The sequence below is a fragment of the Pinus tabuliformis genome, chromosome 2_1 (assembly GCF_031772625.1).
Source record: "Pinus tabuliformis cultivar Carrire ecotype Pingquan chromosome 2_1, CPIR1, whole genome shotgun sequence".
In the NCBI taxonomy this organism is placed as follows: Eukaryota; Viridiplantae; Streptophyta; class Pinopsida; order Pinales; family Pinaceae; genus Pinus; species Pinus tabuliformis.
Genome location: NC_142299.1, coordinates 422,790,516 through 422,809,672, shown reverse-complemented (window position 1 = coordinate 422,809,672; position 19,157 = coordinate 422,790,516).

Sequence of the window (19,157 nt, the reverse complement as noted above, 5' to 3'; positions counted from 1 at the left end):
GTTGTTTACTAGAGGATGTAGTGTCCAGGTTGAACAATAGTTTAGTGGACATTCTATGAGAAGTCACATCAACAGTTGTGTGTGTTACAAGTCAAGGGGAGCAGTAGGAGGTTTCGGGACATTTTGGTCACCTTCTTGAGTTGATGTGATTTGCTAGAGGATGGGTGTTCAAGGGTTAAATAGTTGGTGAAGTCTATAAGCAGTCAGGAGGAAGGGTCTTCATAGGTGTTAGATGTGTTAACCAGGAGAAGATTCTACAACAAGGATTGGACACCTCAAGGTCTAGTGGAGGGCAATGTGAGAGGGTCTAATTATGGAGCCCTATGTGCGGTGCCTTGATGGCTTAAGGGCTACTAGGAGAGGACGTTTGTTGGAGCTCATAGGTCTGATCAGCCAAAGGAGAAGTTGTTGTAGCCCGTATTAGTTATGGGAGAAGGACATATTGCAGTGATAGGTGGCAGCCCTTCGTGCCCTATGTTAGTCTTCATTGGAGTAGCGCAGGAAGACTATATTGGGATGAAGTCCTTGAGTAGCTGACGAGAAGCAGTGGGAAATTGTGAGTTGTACACAAATGGAGTTGTGAACAACTCAACAAGAGTCTCAATGTGTTGTGCCCTTGATGGACTGAGGCACAACTAGTGAGAATATTGGATAGCCGAGGTTCAATGGATAGATGGATCGGATCATTGATATAGGCAGTCTTGTAGATCGAGAACCAGAGGACTACAAAGGTACAGGGTACAACCAAGAGGAGTTGTGATTGCATGCTACATCAGCCAGATGGTCATAGCATCTCGTTGAGGGTAGATTGGCTATCCATGTACTGATATCAAGCCCCAATTTGGTATCTTGTACTTGTGTTTGTATGAGGGCCATTATCCGTAGTACAGGAGCCCTATATTGTTATATTATTTATTTTGATTAATATAATGAAGTTGGGTTGAAAGTTGTAAAAAGTTGTCTATATTTGTGCACTAGTAGATTTATTTTTGTTTATATTCCGTTGTGCAAAGTAGTTTTGTTGTGATTCATTTTTTGGTACCGTCATTATTTAAGATTATATCCTAGAAACCAAGATTGTGGAAAAACAACATGGTATCAGAGTGTGACAGAGCTACTTTGAGGGATAATGAATTAGAGTGTGTACAACGAAGCAACTCATAGGGAGTTGTGGGACTGTCTAGATCATGGAGTCAAGGGTTTAGCTGAAGACATGGACATGTGATCTTGACTGGCTTCGCAGTGAGATTGGTTGGGAGTTCTGGTGGATTAGTGGTGAGCCTAGTGAACAATAGTTTGTTTTAGTACAAGTTATTGATCATGGACTTTCGTTGATTTTTCGTGGATCATTGGGACAACTTGAGGATTTCTTTGGCATGGACGATATCGGTTTGATTGAGATTACTTCATGTGATGGACTACATATTGGTAGGCTGGAGTCTTCATCAGATCACGATGTTACATATCTTTGATTGGAGGGATTTACATGAATGGTATTTGATCCAGGGGAATTATTGCTTATAGGACTGATCTAGTGGAGATCATGTAGATTCAAAGGTAGTCTAGCCTTAGAGGGATCAACACTATGGATGGTTGGGAGCTTCAGGCTTAGATGTGATGAGGCAGAGACACTGTCGAGATTGCACGGTTCATTCTATAGAGTATGTTGTAGTGATTGATGCTAGATGGGCTAATGTCATCTCCAAAGATGTTGATGGAGAATTCCTAGTGTTGGAAGTACCTCCCTCGCTAAGAGGGAGTGTTTAGATTTGTAGCTTTAGAGGTATTCCAAACCCTAAGATTGAGTGTTGTGGAGGAGTTCGCGCACAAAAGTAGTTTGTGGGATTGAAACCCAAGCTCGGGGTTTTGTACCCATCGATGTTGGGGCCAAAACCATAATGATAATTTGGAATGTGAGAGATGGATATAATAGATCACTCCGAGAGCAACCAGAGGAAATGAAAATCATCAAAATATAACATGTAGAAATGGAGATATGAATTTTTGAATAATTATGTGGGTGAATATGTCATAAGATTAATTTGGCCTTAGTACAAGGAGCCCTTCTTAATAGATTGGATGTCACCCTAGAGAAAGTTATATAAAGGGGCGAGGAGAGGCATCATTCCTCACATAAAACATGCAACACATTAAGGATAGAGACCTCTAATCTAGTTGCAGTCACCAGGAAGCCTAGAAAAGTGGACGAGAAGCCCTATTTTTGGTGTGTTTTCTTTATGACAGGTAGGCCGAGTTTGGTAGAAGATGGAAGCAAAAGAGGAGGTGATGTTTGGTCAAATCTTGTGCATATATAATAAGTGTTTCTTCTTCAAATTGGACCACAGATTCTCTATAAAGATTCCAGGTGGGTAGATTCTATCCTAAGGAGGTCCAATAGGTTTAGGAGGAGCCTAAACCTTATGCCGCATGCTCAAAACTACCAGCATATGAGAGAAGGCATGATATTGAAGGAGAAAGAAGGATTAAAGGTGTGTTTCATCCTTGAATTATATTTTTGAGTTTGTGTGCAATTGCATAAGGGTGGATCTTTGTTTTTAGAGAGGTCCAGGGGTCTAGGAGGGAGCCAAACCTAGGTAGCATGTACAACAAAGGGAAACGATTTATTTGAGCCTATTTTGAGGACAAAACGTAGAGGTTGAGTAGGGTATCATGGGGATGATGTTTTCCTTACTAGGGTTGCAAAACCTCAGGAAATGTGCACGAAAGCCATGGAAAAAAGGTGCAGTGAGCAAGTATGTTGGTATACTTTTATTGATGTTGTTTGCTAGAGGATGTAGTGTCCAAATTGAACGACAATTTGGTGGACATTTTATGAGAAGTCACATGAGAAGGTTTGTGTGTGCTAATTCAAGGAGGTTGCAAGACAATTTGGTCACCTTCTTGAGTTGATGTGATTTTCTAGAGGATGGGTGTTCAAGGGTTGGACAGTTGGCGAAGTCTGTAGGAAGCTAGAAGGGTCTTCACAGGTGTTGGATGCCCTAACCAAGAGAATATTCTAAAGTAAGGATTGGACAAGGTATGGTGTAGGAAAACATGAGAGGGTCCAAGTGTGGATCCCTATGTGCAATGCCTTGATGGATTAAAGGTTTCAAGGAGAGACAATTTGTTAGAGCGCATAGGTATGATCAACCAAAGTAGTAGTTGTTGTTCCCCGTCTCCATTATGGGAGAAGGACATCTTGTAGTAATAGGTGGAAGCTCTTTATGACCTATTTTAATCTTCATTAGAGTAGTGCAGGAAGACTATAGTGGGTTGAAGCCCTTGATTAGCTGAGAAGCAACAATGGGCAATTGTGACTTGCTCAAAAACGGATTTATGAACAACTCAACATGAGTCTCGATGTGGTGTGCCCTCGATGGACTAAGGCATAATTAGTGAGAAGATTGGATAGCTAAGGTTCAGTGGCCAAACAGACTTGGATCATTGATAGAGGTAGTGGAGTAGATCAGGAGCTGAAGGATCAGGCAGGTACATGGTACAACCGAGAGGAGCTATGATTGCATGCTACATCAACGAGCTGGTCAAAGTATCTTGTTGATGGTATATTGGTTGTCGATGGACTGACACAAAGCCCCATTTTGTATCTTGTAATAATGGATGTATGTGGGCCATTATCCCTAGTATAGGAGCCCTAGACTGTTGTATTATTCATTTTGATTAATGTAAGGAAGTTGGGTTGAAATTTGTAAAAAGTTATCTATATTTGTGCACTAGTCGATTTATTGTTGTTTATATTCCATTGTGCAAAGTAGCTTCGTGGTGATTCTTGGTTTGGTGGCATCAGTGATTTAAGATTATATCCTAGACACCAAGATAGTGGAAAAACAACACTAAAAAGGTTTCCACATATATCTTGTGTTTCATTAACTGTTTATGAGATTATTTTCTTATGGTTATTGAATAATTAAGAAAATAAAATTTGTGTTAAACTTATTTCCCTCACCGTTTCCATTTTAGTATAAGTGTGATTCCAACATATTTACAGTAAATGGTCTATTTATTATTGTCATTTAATTATGCATATCATAATTGTTGGATTTCTATGTAATCATTTAATTCATGATGACTATATAGATGGGGTGGTCAATTGTGAGACTTTGATATTGTTGGGGGGTGATTACTCTTGCATCAAATGGTATCAAATCAAGAAGAGCCTATGAAATGGGAGGAAAAATGAAAAAGAAATATGAAGAGAATATTGTGTAAGAAGAGGATAAGATGATGTTGCATAAAGAAGATTTGTTGTTAAACTAAGAGACAAGGAGAAGAAAGTACTATTCATGGAGTGTTGGAGATGAAAATTGCAAGACTAGGAACAAGAGGACCCTATGAAGAACGAAATGGTTGAATAATGAAGAGACTAAGGAATGGTTGAGGCTACAATGGTCTTTGGCTTGATAGACAAATTATCTTTGAAAATAAGATGAAGAGGCCAGCTATATTTGTAACCTTTATCTAGAAAAGGATTAATGGGTAAATAAAAGAGGCTAAGCTCATTATTATTGTCTCTTACCTTCGACTCTCCACATTTAATCTATCATGTTTTTATGACGATATCATTGTTTTGTTATAACAAATGATCTATTAATTTTTATTGTGCATAGTTAATTGACATCATTAAATGATATAGGTCATGAATGTTGTTGGGATTTTGTATAATCATGTGATTCATGAAGACACTATAGAAATGGTCCATTATAAAGCCTTCACATTGTAGGGAATGGTTCCTCTTGCATCACTTTCTCACACATACATATAATTGATAACACTATTTCCTTAAAATTTTTAGATTCTCATAGCCTTTATTGAAGTAGTAGTTGGTTTTCCTTGAATTTATTACATTTGTACTTAATTTAATGACATTCATAGGCGTCAAAACACTTACCTCATGATACATCTCACATTGCCAATTTTTTTGTTTTTTTATAAAAATTAACTCAATTATAACTTTATTACTATTAATTATAAAAACAATTACTATACAAGTTAAACTTATTCACATTTACAAAAATAGGTAAAACCATTTTTAACCATGGAGATTCACCCCACTTTACCATGGAGATTCTTAATATGTAAATAGAAATTGTCAAAATACCATGGGTCAATACGATGGCTCACTAATACCACATTGCCCAAAAAATCGCAAATTATGTTGATATGACACTAACAATTTTTTTTAATTAGTCAATTTAACTAAAAGAGTAGAAAAAACTTAACCTCAATCTTTGATTTGTGATTATTTTGGAATATTCATATAGGTTAAATCCACGTCATCCACTTAATAATTATTAATAATTAAATTAAAATTATGAAACCTATTCCAAAATGGACATGTCTATTAGCATAATTGGAATAAGAATATTTTCAAATAAATGATATATTTATTATTGTTGGATAGTTTATTGTTGTCATTGAATTACACAAATCATAATTGTTGGGTTTCAATGTAATCATTTAATTCATGATGACTATATAGACGGTGTTGTCGATTGTGAGACTTTGATATTGTGGGAGGGGGGCTGATACCTCTTGCATCATATTAAAGCAAGAAGAGCCTATGAAATGGGAAGAAAAAAAATGAAGAAGAGAATATTGCGTAAGTAGAGAATAAGATGATGTTGCATAAAGAAGATTTGTTACTAGACTACAAGAGAAGGGAAAAAAGTATCATTGATGAAGTGTTGGAGATGAAAGTTGTAAGACTGGGAACAAGAGTTGAAGAACAAAATGGTTGAATAATGAAGAGACTAAGGAATGGTTGAGGCTACCATGGTCTTTGGCTTGATAGAACAATGATATTTGAAAATTAGATGAAGAGGTTATTGATGCTAGATTTGTAACCTTTATGTAGAAAATGATTAATGAGTAAAGAAAAGACGTTAAACGCATTATTATTCATGCTTATATGACGATACCAATGTTTATTTATAAAAAATGATCTATCAATTTTTATTGTGCATAATTAATTAACATCATTAAATGATATAGGTCATGAATGTTGTTGGGTTTTTGTATAATCATGTGATTCATGAAAACGCTATAGAAATGGTCCATTATAAAGCTTTGACATTGTCTGAGATGGTTCTTTTTGCATCATTTTGTCACACATACATATAATTGGTATCACTATTTCCTTAAAATTTTTATATTGTTGTAGTAGTAGTTGATTTTTTTTTAATTTATCACATTTGTACTTAATTTAATGATATTCATAGGCGTCAAAACATTTATTTCATGATACATCTCACATTGCCAAGTTTTTTTTTTAAATTATAAAAATTAACTAAATTATAACTTTATTATTATTAATTATAAAAAAGATTAATATACAAAATAAACTTATATATATTTAAAAAAATAAGTAACAAGATTCTTAAGGAATTTAGACTTCTGTGATCCATAGCATTGTTTAGATAATCTTCAGCAAAATCACATAACCAATCTTTTGTCGACGCGTTTCGAACCAACCAGTGTGGTTCATCGTCAGGACAAGTTGAAGAACCAATCTGGCTTAGCTTGATTAAATAGAGTGTGCAGACACTCCAACGGCTATATTGCCAACGACTAATTTTGACCTGATGATCCAAGTCAAACCAATAATTTTATTATATAATTCATTATTATTAGTTAATTGAATAATATAATATATTTATTGTTTAATTATAATGGTCATTAATAAATCATATCTTCATATTTATTAAATAACCTATATTTATTATTATTTCCAAATTATTTAAATACAAATAAATAGTATTAAATTACTATTATTCTTAGAATTTAGTTACAATAGGTAATTGTGTATTTATTAATAATAATTGTTTAAATCTAAGGGTCCATTGGTAAAATATATCATTTTTATTAATTATTTAAATATAATGGCCCATTTGAGATTAAAATAATAAGTTCTATACAATAATTTATGTTTATTAAATAATCTATATTTACTTAATAATCTATGATTCCAATATTATTAAAAAACAAATAAATAGTAGTTAAATCATTATTATTCTTAGAATATAGTTACATTAGGTAAATCCCATAGTTAAAGTACATGTTTATTAATAATAGTATATCCATAAAAAATAACTAACTCACATTAACTCAATGTTATTGGTATATTATATATTTATAATAATTTCTTGTTTATCATTTAAACCTAATGGTCATTTGGTAAAACTAGATCACCTCTTATAATTAATTTAGTAATCTATATTCATTAAATAATCAATATTTAAAATTTTTTAATAAAAATTAACTATGTTATTAGGTAAATATATTATTACCTATAAGGTTTAAAAAGGGGGTTTCTTTATTAATTAAATATATAGGAAATCAGTTAAAGGTAAATTTCAAGGTGTAGTAGAATTAAATATCAATGCATAAATAATTGAAATTATGGAAACAAAAAATCTAATCCAATTCTAATATACCCCCTAGTATCATAAACGGGATAAGGTAAAAACAGTAATTAGCCCGAAATTACTTAATAACTTATTAATAACTCATGCACTCCATAATAATATGACAAACCCGCCAAAACCAAAACTTAAGGAGAGGGAAGACAAAAACCCTAAGACCTAACAAAAGGGGAATGAGGAGGCTAGGAAGACAAGGCTGGGACCCAGCAACTGCTAATCTTCCAGCCATCATCCCTATTAAGATTGTTCGGCCTTTTCTCAATCTCCAGGGCCTCTCTAAATTTGCGATGGTGAAACTGCGCAACTTTGGCAATGACTTGAGCATCTTCTATACAAACATGATGCATAGTCTTCCCCGCATGCTCAGCCAGGGTTGAGGACTTGGTCCTACCATGTCTTAAGTCAGCCGAATGCTCGCTAATCAGTTGATTGATAGAGCGACCAGTCTCACCAATATAAGGGGTACCACAGGAACAGGGAATGACATAGACGCCCTTCATGTCCTTAGGGTCAATCGGGTCTTTCACAAACCTGAGGGAGCTACGGATAGTGTTGAGAGGTCTAAAAGTTGCGGGTACATCGTACTTCCTCAGAACCCTCGCAATCCTATCTATGGTCCCTTGGATGTAAGGAAGGTTCACACCTATGATATTGTTTAATAATAATAAATATAGGTTATTTAATAAATATGAAGATATGATTTATTAATGACCATTATAATTAAACAATAAATATATTATATTATTCAATTAACTAATAATAATGAATTATATAATAAAATTATTGGTTTGACTTGGATCATCAGGTCAAAATTAGCCGTTGGAGTCTCTGCACACTCTATTTAATCAAGCTAAGCCAGATTGGTTCTTCAACTTGTCCTGACGATGAACCACACTGGTTGGTTCGAAACGCATCGACAAAAGATTGGTTATGTGATTTTGCCGAAGATTATCTAAACAAGATTCTTAATCATGAAAATTCAAGCCACTTTACTCTAAATTTTTTTTACCATAATCCTTTTCAAAATTTTGTAGTCTACTCAACGCTTCTATTATCATTTCAATCAAATTGGTTAAATAACAAATTTTACCCACTCACAGCATATGTTTGAAGATGCACATATGCTCCTTTTGCTTTTTCCCACTATGTTACAACTTCGATCTCTGATAACTTCTCACTCACTAGTTGCTACAGCCCCAAGATAACCAGGAGTCAATATCCCTTATCTTCCCAATACGTCCACTTCCCTTAACTTTCTATCTCCTATTGTGAACGACGACTTCCATGTCTATCGGTTCAAGACAACATTTTTAGTGGTCACATCCCTACAACTCTCGGCAATTTTACTAAACTGGTGGAGCTTGATTTGTGTAACACGCCTCAAATGGGTTGATCTTTCAGAGAACAACTTGACCGGGAACATACCAACGGAGTTTGGTCATTGGTCGAGTTGTAACATGTCCACTTTGATTCTAATTATCTGGGTGGAAGTATTCCAACTTCTTTCAGCAACTGCACATCTCTTCGTGAGTTATCTATTTCCTACAACAGTTTGAATGGTCCATTCTCTTCCAATGTGGATTCGATGAGAAGCATATCTTTTCTTGACCTCTGAGACAACATTTTCAGTGGTCACATCCCAGAATACCAGATGAATTGGGGTTGTTGCATGAATTAAAGTACCTGAGTTGGAAACAATTTGTAGGAGAGCATACCATTTCGATTGTAAGCTTCGTGTACTTTATCTCTGCATTAATTTTCTCACGGTTGAATTTCCAAAAGCCATAGGAAATCTTCAGTTTCTTGAAATCATGCATTTAAACTTCAATAACTTAATGAGATGTATTCCTGAGGGTATAGGTCAATTAGAATCTCTTAAAGTTTTAGTTATAACTAATAACAATATTTATGGAAGTATTTCTAATCAAGGCATTGGTATTGTACTTTTCTTACTATTTTCTTTGTTTCTTCTAATAATTTATCTGGCACTATATCCACATCTTTAGCTACTTGTATCAATATTTAGCTACTTTATTTAAGTGCAAATAACATATCTGGGACTATATCCACCTCTTTGGCTACTTGTACCAATATTCAACTATCTGATTTAAGTGCAAATAGATTGATAGGATAACTTCTTAATTACCTCACATCTTTTCCTAACTTGATCTTTTATCCATGTCTTTGGCTACTTGTACCAACATTCAACTACTTGATTTAAGTGCAAATAGATTGACAGGAGAACTTCCTAACTATCTCACATCTTTTCCTCACTTGATCTTTCTAAAGATTAGCTATAATAATCTCAATGGTGATATCTCTGAGTGAATTACAAATTTCATGAATTTGACTTACCTGGATTTATCCAACAATAAGTTTACTGGAAGAATACCATTTCATCGAGACTTAGGGGGCTTGCATTTAATGTATCTTTACCTGGAGAAAATAAGGTAATAACAATTATAAAGATAATGAAATTTCATATGTTATTAGACGAATCATATCAAGTAAACACTTTGTTTGATTTGTGTAACAATAACCTTACAGGGGAAGTACCAATAAGCATAGGAAGTATAAGCACTTTGCAATGCCTAAATTTATCTAGGAACCAATTGGAAGGGCCAATACCCACCTCACTCAATAACATATCTGCTCTAGAGGTGTTGGACTTGGCTAGATATAACTTGACAGGAAGAATTCCTGAAGAACTCCCCAACCTATATTGGCTCTACACTCTCAATGTTTCATCTAACAACTTATGTGGCCCATTCCTAGGAACACAATTTTCAACTTTCAGTGTAACTTCATTTCAAAGTAAGAAATGTCTATGGGGTTTTCCTGTAGATCGATGTAGCAATCAAGAGGAAAACCCTGTGCAAGAGGGCAATAATGCTACCAAGAGTAATCATGTCAAAGTGAAGTGGTTTAGTTCTCTGAATAAAAATATGTCATTGATAGCATTAGGGATGGGGATGGGGATTGGATTTGGGGGAGTAGTTGTTATGTTCATATAATTGTGGGAGAGAGCAAGGTGTTGGGTGCTAGGTTTAATTCCCCAAAAACCACAAATATTTTATGGATTGTATAGACTTCCTACATAGTAGAGCATTATATTTTTTACATTGAAGTATGAATTCGAAAGCTTCATACTACTATTAGAATATATCCACTTCTTACATAGTACAACATTGCATTTTTTTACATTAAAGTATGAATCAAAAAACTTATACTACTATTACTCTGATGTCTATATTTTAATTTACTATTATTGTTGCTATAATGTCCATATTTTAATAAAAAATAAGAAAAAATAAATAATAACAAATGTAAAATTATATCATTATAAGAGAAAACCAATAATAACAAATATAAATATAAAATTATATCATTCCACCAAATTATTGTAAAAACTATGACCAAATCTTAAAATGAAAGTAACATCAATTCCATAACATAAACTGAAGTGCCCTTAGTTCCATAACCTAAATTGATACTTATGAAATTTAAAAGATGATATATTTGATCATTTTCCTCTTTCATTATTATTCTCCATCCTATGATATAAATTGATACTTATGAAATTGGAAAGATGATGTATTTGATAATTTTGGTCTTTCATTATTATTTTCTAATGTTATGTAATTTTTTTATTAAATGTAATTTATTTCATTATTATTTTCTAATGTTATGTAATTTTTTTATTTAAAGTAATTTATTTTATTTTAATTAAAAAATTAAAAATAATATTATATTTATTATTTATTTTTTAAATTATATTAAAGAAATTTCGTATATTTTTATTAAATAAATTTATTTAAATTAATTTCTAATATAGAAGAGATATTGTGATATTATGTTATGTTATATTAAATAAGTAAAAATAATAAAATAAAAATAATCTTAAGTGAAATAAAAATAGCTTTAAACTAAATTAATAAACATAAAATTTCTATATGATTATTATTAATTTTTATTGGGCAGTTGAGGTATATTTGAAGCCAAGTTATAGATGGATTTTGAGCTCTATCTTGATGAGAAACCATGATATTCATGTGAAATATAGCTTATTTAAAAAGGCAAAGATTTTACTTATAAAAATTAAACATTAATCCAAATTCACTTTCATAATATTTTTATGAAAAAATAGAAATTAATATTATGGTTACCATGTTTGATTAAATATTAAAGAAATATATTAGAAAGTAGAAAGAAATAAGCCTTATAATAAAATTCATGATAATAAAACAATGAAAACGAAACTGAAACTACAACGAAACTGAAACTACACGGTATGAGGATTCATCATAATCTATTAACTAACAATATTATTATTGTTATTAATTAATTAATTATTTAATAAAATATTGTAATATGATTTTTGAAATATTAAAATTATATATGGTTATGTGAATATCTTATCAATTATATTTTTAATAATAATTATATTGGAAAATAAATAAGTAATTTTTTTTAAATATTATAATAGGTAAATAATATTATATGACATTAATAAGAATATTATTATACAATTTGAGTGGGCTTAATGGTTAAGAGCATGCCTTTCCTCCTAAGAGGTCACAAGTTCAAAACCAGAGGGGGTAGAGTATGTACGCCTTCTTAGACTTAGCAATCAAATCACTTAACTTACTTTTACTATAGTTACTTGGCAAACTGTGGGAAGTGTTGAAGCCTCTGGGAAAAAAAATTAAATGTTTAAGTTATTTTGATTTTATTAAAAGTTAGTTATGGCTAACCATGGAATTTATGGAAAAGACACTAAGAAGCCGAGAGGGTGCAGAGGAACCCGAGGCAACAAAGAAGGGAGAAGGAAGATCAATCACTGTAATATGACGATATTAAAGAAATGCAGGACACTTCCCATCAGGGAATTCTTGAGTTGGTTGGTGGTCAATGAAATCCCTAAGATAGACTTGTGATTCCGTGAGTTTGATAAAGTCTTGGTGTCTTTGGACAAACCTTGCTAAATCATTGTCAAGTAACTACTATGTAAATGGAAAGCTGGCTCGAGGAGAGAACTGGTAGATGTCGTTATCATTAGTTGGGAGTAGTGGACCTTTTCTTTGTATGTGTTCGTTAAGTTTTCTTTCCGAACCAAAAATATTTCTCTAAATGAAATAAATGTATGGAATCTTGTCGAAAATTTATGTACTAAATTATCCAAAAAAAGATTGAAATTGTGAAAATATTATGTTGCGGTTACTTTAGCTAACATAACAATTTATGATAAAAGAATAAAAAATTTCGTTAGTAAAATTGTAGGGAAGGGTTGGAACATGTGAAGGAGAATGCCTAAAGTGATACAGTTAAGAGTTTGCCAGTCTCTTTTGGAACTTTGAAAGTATAAACAATATATATACAATCTTTACAGAAATGGGTTAACTTCCACCTATAGACAAAAGTCTATCTTGGGAATAAGTTCATGTTGTTGTGTGAATATATCTTGATCACTGAAATTATTGTACAGGAGGAAGTTAATTAATTGATTATTGTTATTTTGTATAGAGAATCTACCACTGAAAGGAACGAAGAAAACTAATAATATTGGGATTAGAGTATAATTCTATAAGGAAATTAGTTAGTTCTTGAGTCATGTCAATAGAGACAATAATTCAGACTCAACCTCTAACTTATTAGAATAAGATTCAAAAGGAAATGCTACTATTCAATTAAGTTGTTTTTAGTGTTATTTTTTGGAAGTTTTTTCGTTGAATTTGCAGGTCTAATTTCTCTAAAATGTAGGAGGAATTTATTGAAATCACAAGCTTTGATTGGTAACCCCTACACAATCGAAGTGCCTAGTGCCTTAGGATTTTTCAAGGTGCTGAATCCATATATACAATCAAAAAACCAGTTTAAATAACACAAATCAAAATTTCATATCAAATATTTCTGCCAAATTAACAAAATTCTATACTAAATTTATTAATATTTCTGCCAAATTAACAAAATTCCAGACTAAATTTATTAATTTTAAATAGATTGCACAGAAAAATGAAAAGCATATATAGTTAACCTCATCGGAATAAAACTGTCAAATATCCTAGCATCGACCACACAATCGCCTCTTAATTGGTGATAAGTAATGGTAAAGGCATACGATCACATATACATTAGGGTTGAGTAGTAATGGGAATCTTATCGGAAGATGTAAAGAAGTAACGATGGAAATAAAGATTTACTATACATTCTTTAACTAATGCACCGAGCTAGAACCAAAGTTTAAAAAAATATACATATATATTTAAGGATAATACGCATTTAACGAACTGAGGTATGCAGTGGCAGAAGTGTTCAATAGTCGAAAGCATGTGCAAACCTTCATACCCCTCACTGAGAAGTAAATCAACCCCGAGAACAAACAATAAAACAAAATGGGCGGATCTAAACCATAATCTGAGCACGTAAAATTATAATCTTTTTCGTAAAAAACACCATAATCTGAGCACGTAAAATTATAATCTTTTTCGTAAAAAACAAGGACTGCAAGCAGTGGCAGTCCCTGCCGATTTGGTTTTCAAGCAATGAATATCAACAGTGCACATTACTGCAATACAACAATTTACATGCATGAGTTTCATAACACATTCATAAGTGTTGTATACTGCAATACAACAATTTACATGAATGAGTTTCATAACACAATCACAAGTCTTGTATAGGTAGAAACAATTAATATTTTTATAGATACATCTTTCATATGTTTTTTCTTTAATTTTTTTCATGTCAGGAAATAGTTTTCATATGTCTTTTCATGTCAGGAAATAGTTTGCGAACTGGGAATTTTAGATGAAATAAATTCAACCATAGCAATACTTTTAGAAGAAAGAAATTCAACCCTAGCAATACCATCACAACTGGGAAGGCGAACTGGGAATTTTAGAAGAAAGAAATTCAACCTTAGCAATACCATCACAACTGGGAAGGCGAACTGGGAATTTTCGAAGAAAGAAATTCAACCATAGCAATACCATCACAACTGGGAAGGCTTACTGGCTTCAGAAATATGTTGTGGGAATTAATTTCAAATAGAATATAGTCAGCATACCTATCCACAATGTGATGAGGAATCCCGAAGGATGCTGCAGTGTCCTGAATCATTGAAGTGTGTACTAGTGCTTAAAGATGTTGAACTTGGATGTTGGAAATGCATTAGTTACCACTGTATCATATACTCATCCCTCAGGTGCTTTCTAGTAGATCATGGTTATCATCAGTATCACCCAACTATAGTTAAAGTTCTTTCAACTATCCTAGTAGATCATGGTTATCATCAGTATCACCCAACTATAGTTAAAGTTCTTTCAACTATCCTACACTTCCAAGTAGACTGCAACAAATTAATTCAAAAGGTATTCGTTCTTGCATTCTCTAAGCAGTTCACAAGCTAGCAACGGGGTTACAAAACTAATAGCATGATTGTTAATAGAGGATATAACAGCACCATGGGTACCCTGATGTGTCCTATATTTTCTGTGGATCTCTTCAGGGGATAATTCCTTAGCTGAAATGACCTTTGCATCACTTTCTCCTCGTCTTAGCTTTAGCTTATTTTGGCTGACTATTCGATATTTCCAACACCTATGTAGAATTGTTCATGTTTATTTATTTAACTCATCTTAGCTGAAACTCTATGCATTGGTAGGGTAAGGTTTATCTAGCCACATGAAACCATAATGGAGCTTACTTAACAAGAATTTGACACAGGTTGAAACTATAGGGGTATTACAAAAATGGGGGACATCCAGAAGGGACGTCACACGAGCTTGATACAGGTCATGGAACAAGGAATTTGGATGACATCTTTAAATATATCTGGCAAAGCTCTTCTACATATTTATGGAATTGGTGCTTAGGGAATTGGGTTTCATTCTACAGGTTAAAATTTGGCAAATCCAACAACAGGAAATCAAGGAAGAAGAGAATAAAAGGCAGCAATAACGAGTCATTCTATCCCTAAGTTATTTCGATTTCATACTTTATCTTATTCGTTATTCTATCTCTAGTTTATGACCTGCCTGGCCTAAGAACTACAGTACAGCTCCAACCCTCCATAACCAATTTGAAATAAGCAGCCGTTAGCCATGTCTACGCCTTCAATTATAAACCCAAAATATTTTTTTCTTCTCCTCTCTCCTCCTGGGTTACCTGAATTAAGAATGTTTATACATGTGGGTTGCATGCACTCCCAACATGCTTACCAAACAAATTTATTTATTCTTATTTTTTTTATTAGATTTTTTATTTCTAATTTAAATTACCTAATTAGAATACCATTGATTTTGATAAATCAAGATTTTAAAATTGTTGGTTGGATTGATTTACTTTCATTCCTCTCATCCAAAAAATTATTTTTGCTTATTATATATTAAATACATTTAAAAATATAAAAACGTTCGGTAAATTTGAGACTTGATCGGGTTAGTTTGACATTGCCATTTTTCCTTCATCATCTTACTAGCTCGTACCTCATTCAAAGACTAGACTTTGCCAATGTTGAAATATATGTATATATATATATATATATGGCAATGCAACTAGATTTATGAAAAACACTAATAGCTTTAACTAGATTTATGAAAAAATCTAATAGCTTTATCTGCTCCATATCAATATACACTTTTCAAAAATAAAAATTAACAGAATGTCAAATTTACAATGTTCTGACAGTGAGTCTTGTGGATGTCAACATCCAGACTTAAGAAGTATTCATGCAAAATATTCACCCACATCAACATGAAAATGGGATTGTAACATTATTTCAATGTAACTGTCGTTGAAGGAGATTGAGCTATGCGCTCACTCCTAGATCAAGAAAGTTCTGTAAAAAATTGTTAGCTTCATTTATCAAACTAAGACATATATGACGATTCATCAGAATGGAGGAATTGTTTGCATACCAAACTCAGGCCTAAAGAGGTCGAGGTGTTGTCTTTTGGTCCAGTTTCTCAAACAGAGCTCTCAATTGTCTACAAAGGAAAATACCACTGTCAACACATCTCCACAGAAACTAATTTAATATTTAGTGTGAGAGAGAGAATACCGAGCAGTGTCACAATTTGATGAGATCTGAAACTTGCTTCTCCCATTGAAATCTCGTCGACCTGTCTATGGGCTGCAGATAAAATAAATCTCGTCGACGTGTCTATGGGTTGCAGATAAAATAAGAACACCATGGCATAAGTAATTGATCAATTATAAATAAATTTGTGGGCCCATCTTGTGACCAATTGTCTAGCATATATCATCCATGCTCTCTAAGAAGCAGCTGCCCTCTGAGTGCAAACTTTCCGGAGAAGCACTCTTCTTCTCCTTTTTATCCATTAGTTTTCCATTGTCGGGACTGCAATTTGGTCAAAATTCCTTCTCTATTTGAATCACAAAAGCAAGTTAACATCATCAATAAAGCAGAAAAGTTCAGTAGTGAAATCATCCTGAAAAAAAGGTGTGTGTCTTGTCCTCAAATGTCACCTTGCTATGTCTGAGTTTCAGCGTGCTGGATAGAAATTTATTCTATTTGATGAAAAGATAAAAGTGGGTTATGGTGGAAAGTTGTTCAGTGAGTAAAAGATAAAGCGGGATATGGTGGAAAGTTTTTCAGTGACCCAAGTGAGTCGAACGGGAGGAAATTCCCTACTTATTCCTGCATAAGCAAACAAAATGTTCCTTTACTTAATCACCCATCTTTCATGAAATAAGGGCTTAGGAGGCCCTTTGAAGGCCTTATTCTCACATGAAGGAAGAATTCACCTTCAAATAGGACCTTGAAAGGCCTTACAGTATTCACCCCGAACGTGACTTTCAAGGCCTTACTGGGAGCCATGCCTTATGTAAGTATTCCCCGCCTCATATTCCCTGCCTCCTTTTCTTGATGGCCTAAAGTATGGAATATAAGGAGATGGTTGTCGTAATAGTAACCTTTGCTGACTTCTTAGAAGACTGTTCCTCCACTTGTAGGCGAAGTCCGGGGTCGTAACCTGAATCTACTCACGAATGCAAACTTTATTTGAAGGTGTTGATTGACTAAAACAAGCCCTATAGACCAGGCCGCTTATGGTTATGGAATTCAATCTCTTTGATCCAAAGAACATGTCCTTGATGTTATACCATTCTATTGGTATCTTTGGAGAGATTGAATGCAGTTGAAGAGCACATGCCATGGGGTTGGCCCAAATAGGATAGCTTAGTGATCGTCCGGGTTTCCGTGGCTCTCTGTCGGTATCCTGTGCTGCATGCAAGGGTTACAACTGGTGCTTACTTGATAAGTAAATCCTATCGATAATTATTTTATATTGAAATTTGAAATGAAAAATTAATAAAAATAAATTTGGGAGAATAGTAGACTCCTGAGGCTTGAATGCAAGCCACATGTTCCCCCTTTTCTTCTTGTGTAAATGATACTTGACCATCCTTCTTGTCTCGTCAATACCGCGTTGGCCCCAATCGATCGACGCTACACCGTCTTCCTGCAATGGATGAATTTGTTCTCACTTTAGCATAATAAAAAAGAAATTGAACAGTAGTGGGGATGAATTTGTTCTCACTTTACCATAATAAAAAAGAAATTGAACAATTTGTTCTCACTTTAGAATAATAAAAAAGAAATTGAACAGTGGTGGGGATGAATTTGTTCTCACTTTAGCATAATAAAAAAGAAATTGAACAGGGATGGAGTAACTAGGTAAAGAGCCTACCTGTTTGAATTTGTTCTCACTTTAGCATAATAAAAAAGAAATTGAACAGGGGTGGAGTAACTAGGTAAAGAGCCTACCTGTTTCAGGTTTTTGCTTGAGGAAGTATAATACAAAAAAAGTTGAGGAAGTATAATAAAAAAAAGAGTTGAACATGGGTGGAGTAACTAGGAAAAGAGCCTACTTGTTTCAGGTCTTTGCTTGAGGAAGTGGCAACCAGGGTTCAACCCTGAAAATATGGGTCCTTCTACCTGTCTTGACTAGTCACCTTTCTATTTTGGGCTTTTTCAAGCTTCAAGTATTCATTTATTTTCCAGGTTTTTTTTAATCTGAATTGCTCAGAGTGATTATAAGAGTAACATTTAATTGTTTTAAAAAAATGAATAAGTTCCTGTATTAAGATTTTTTTGTGGCAAGTCATTCTGGAAATATCAATCGTTCAATTTTGGAATATTTCTTGTGTTTTTCTTATCAACAACGCTTATCTTTAGGACGTTCGAACCGCTAAAATGGGTGAGATTCGGTATATGAATGCCAAGGATTTACAGACACTGAAATTTTCCAAGAATAGGTATCTTGATAAACAATAGAGGCAAACGGTCTTAGGTTTTATATGGCCCTTTCTCTTGCAAGAATTGTAAAATTTGAAGAACTTCTTCAAGATAAAACATAGCTTTTAAATGTTGTGCAAAACATTTCCTGTAAACAAGACAGAAGAAAAAGTAACCAAGGCCTCCATTTCATGGTGTTGAGCATTGCTATTTTATCTTATTTGCTTCCACATGGTATGTCAACAACCCATCCTTGAAATCTCATACTCATGTAGTGTTTGAGTCGTCATGATAGACACCGAACTGGACTATTAAGTAGCTTTTCGAACCCAGAGATTGTGGTTAAGACTATTTGCACAAGAAAACTATTTGAACCTTAAACCAGCTATTAATGTATAAAAGCGTCAGAAATGGAAATACTACCATAGCCATCTGCATTCCCCAACACTACAAATTTT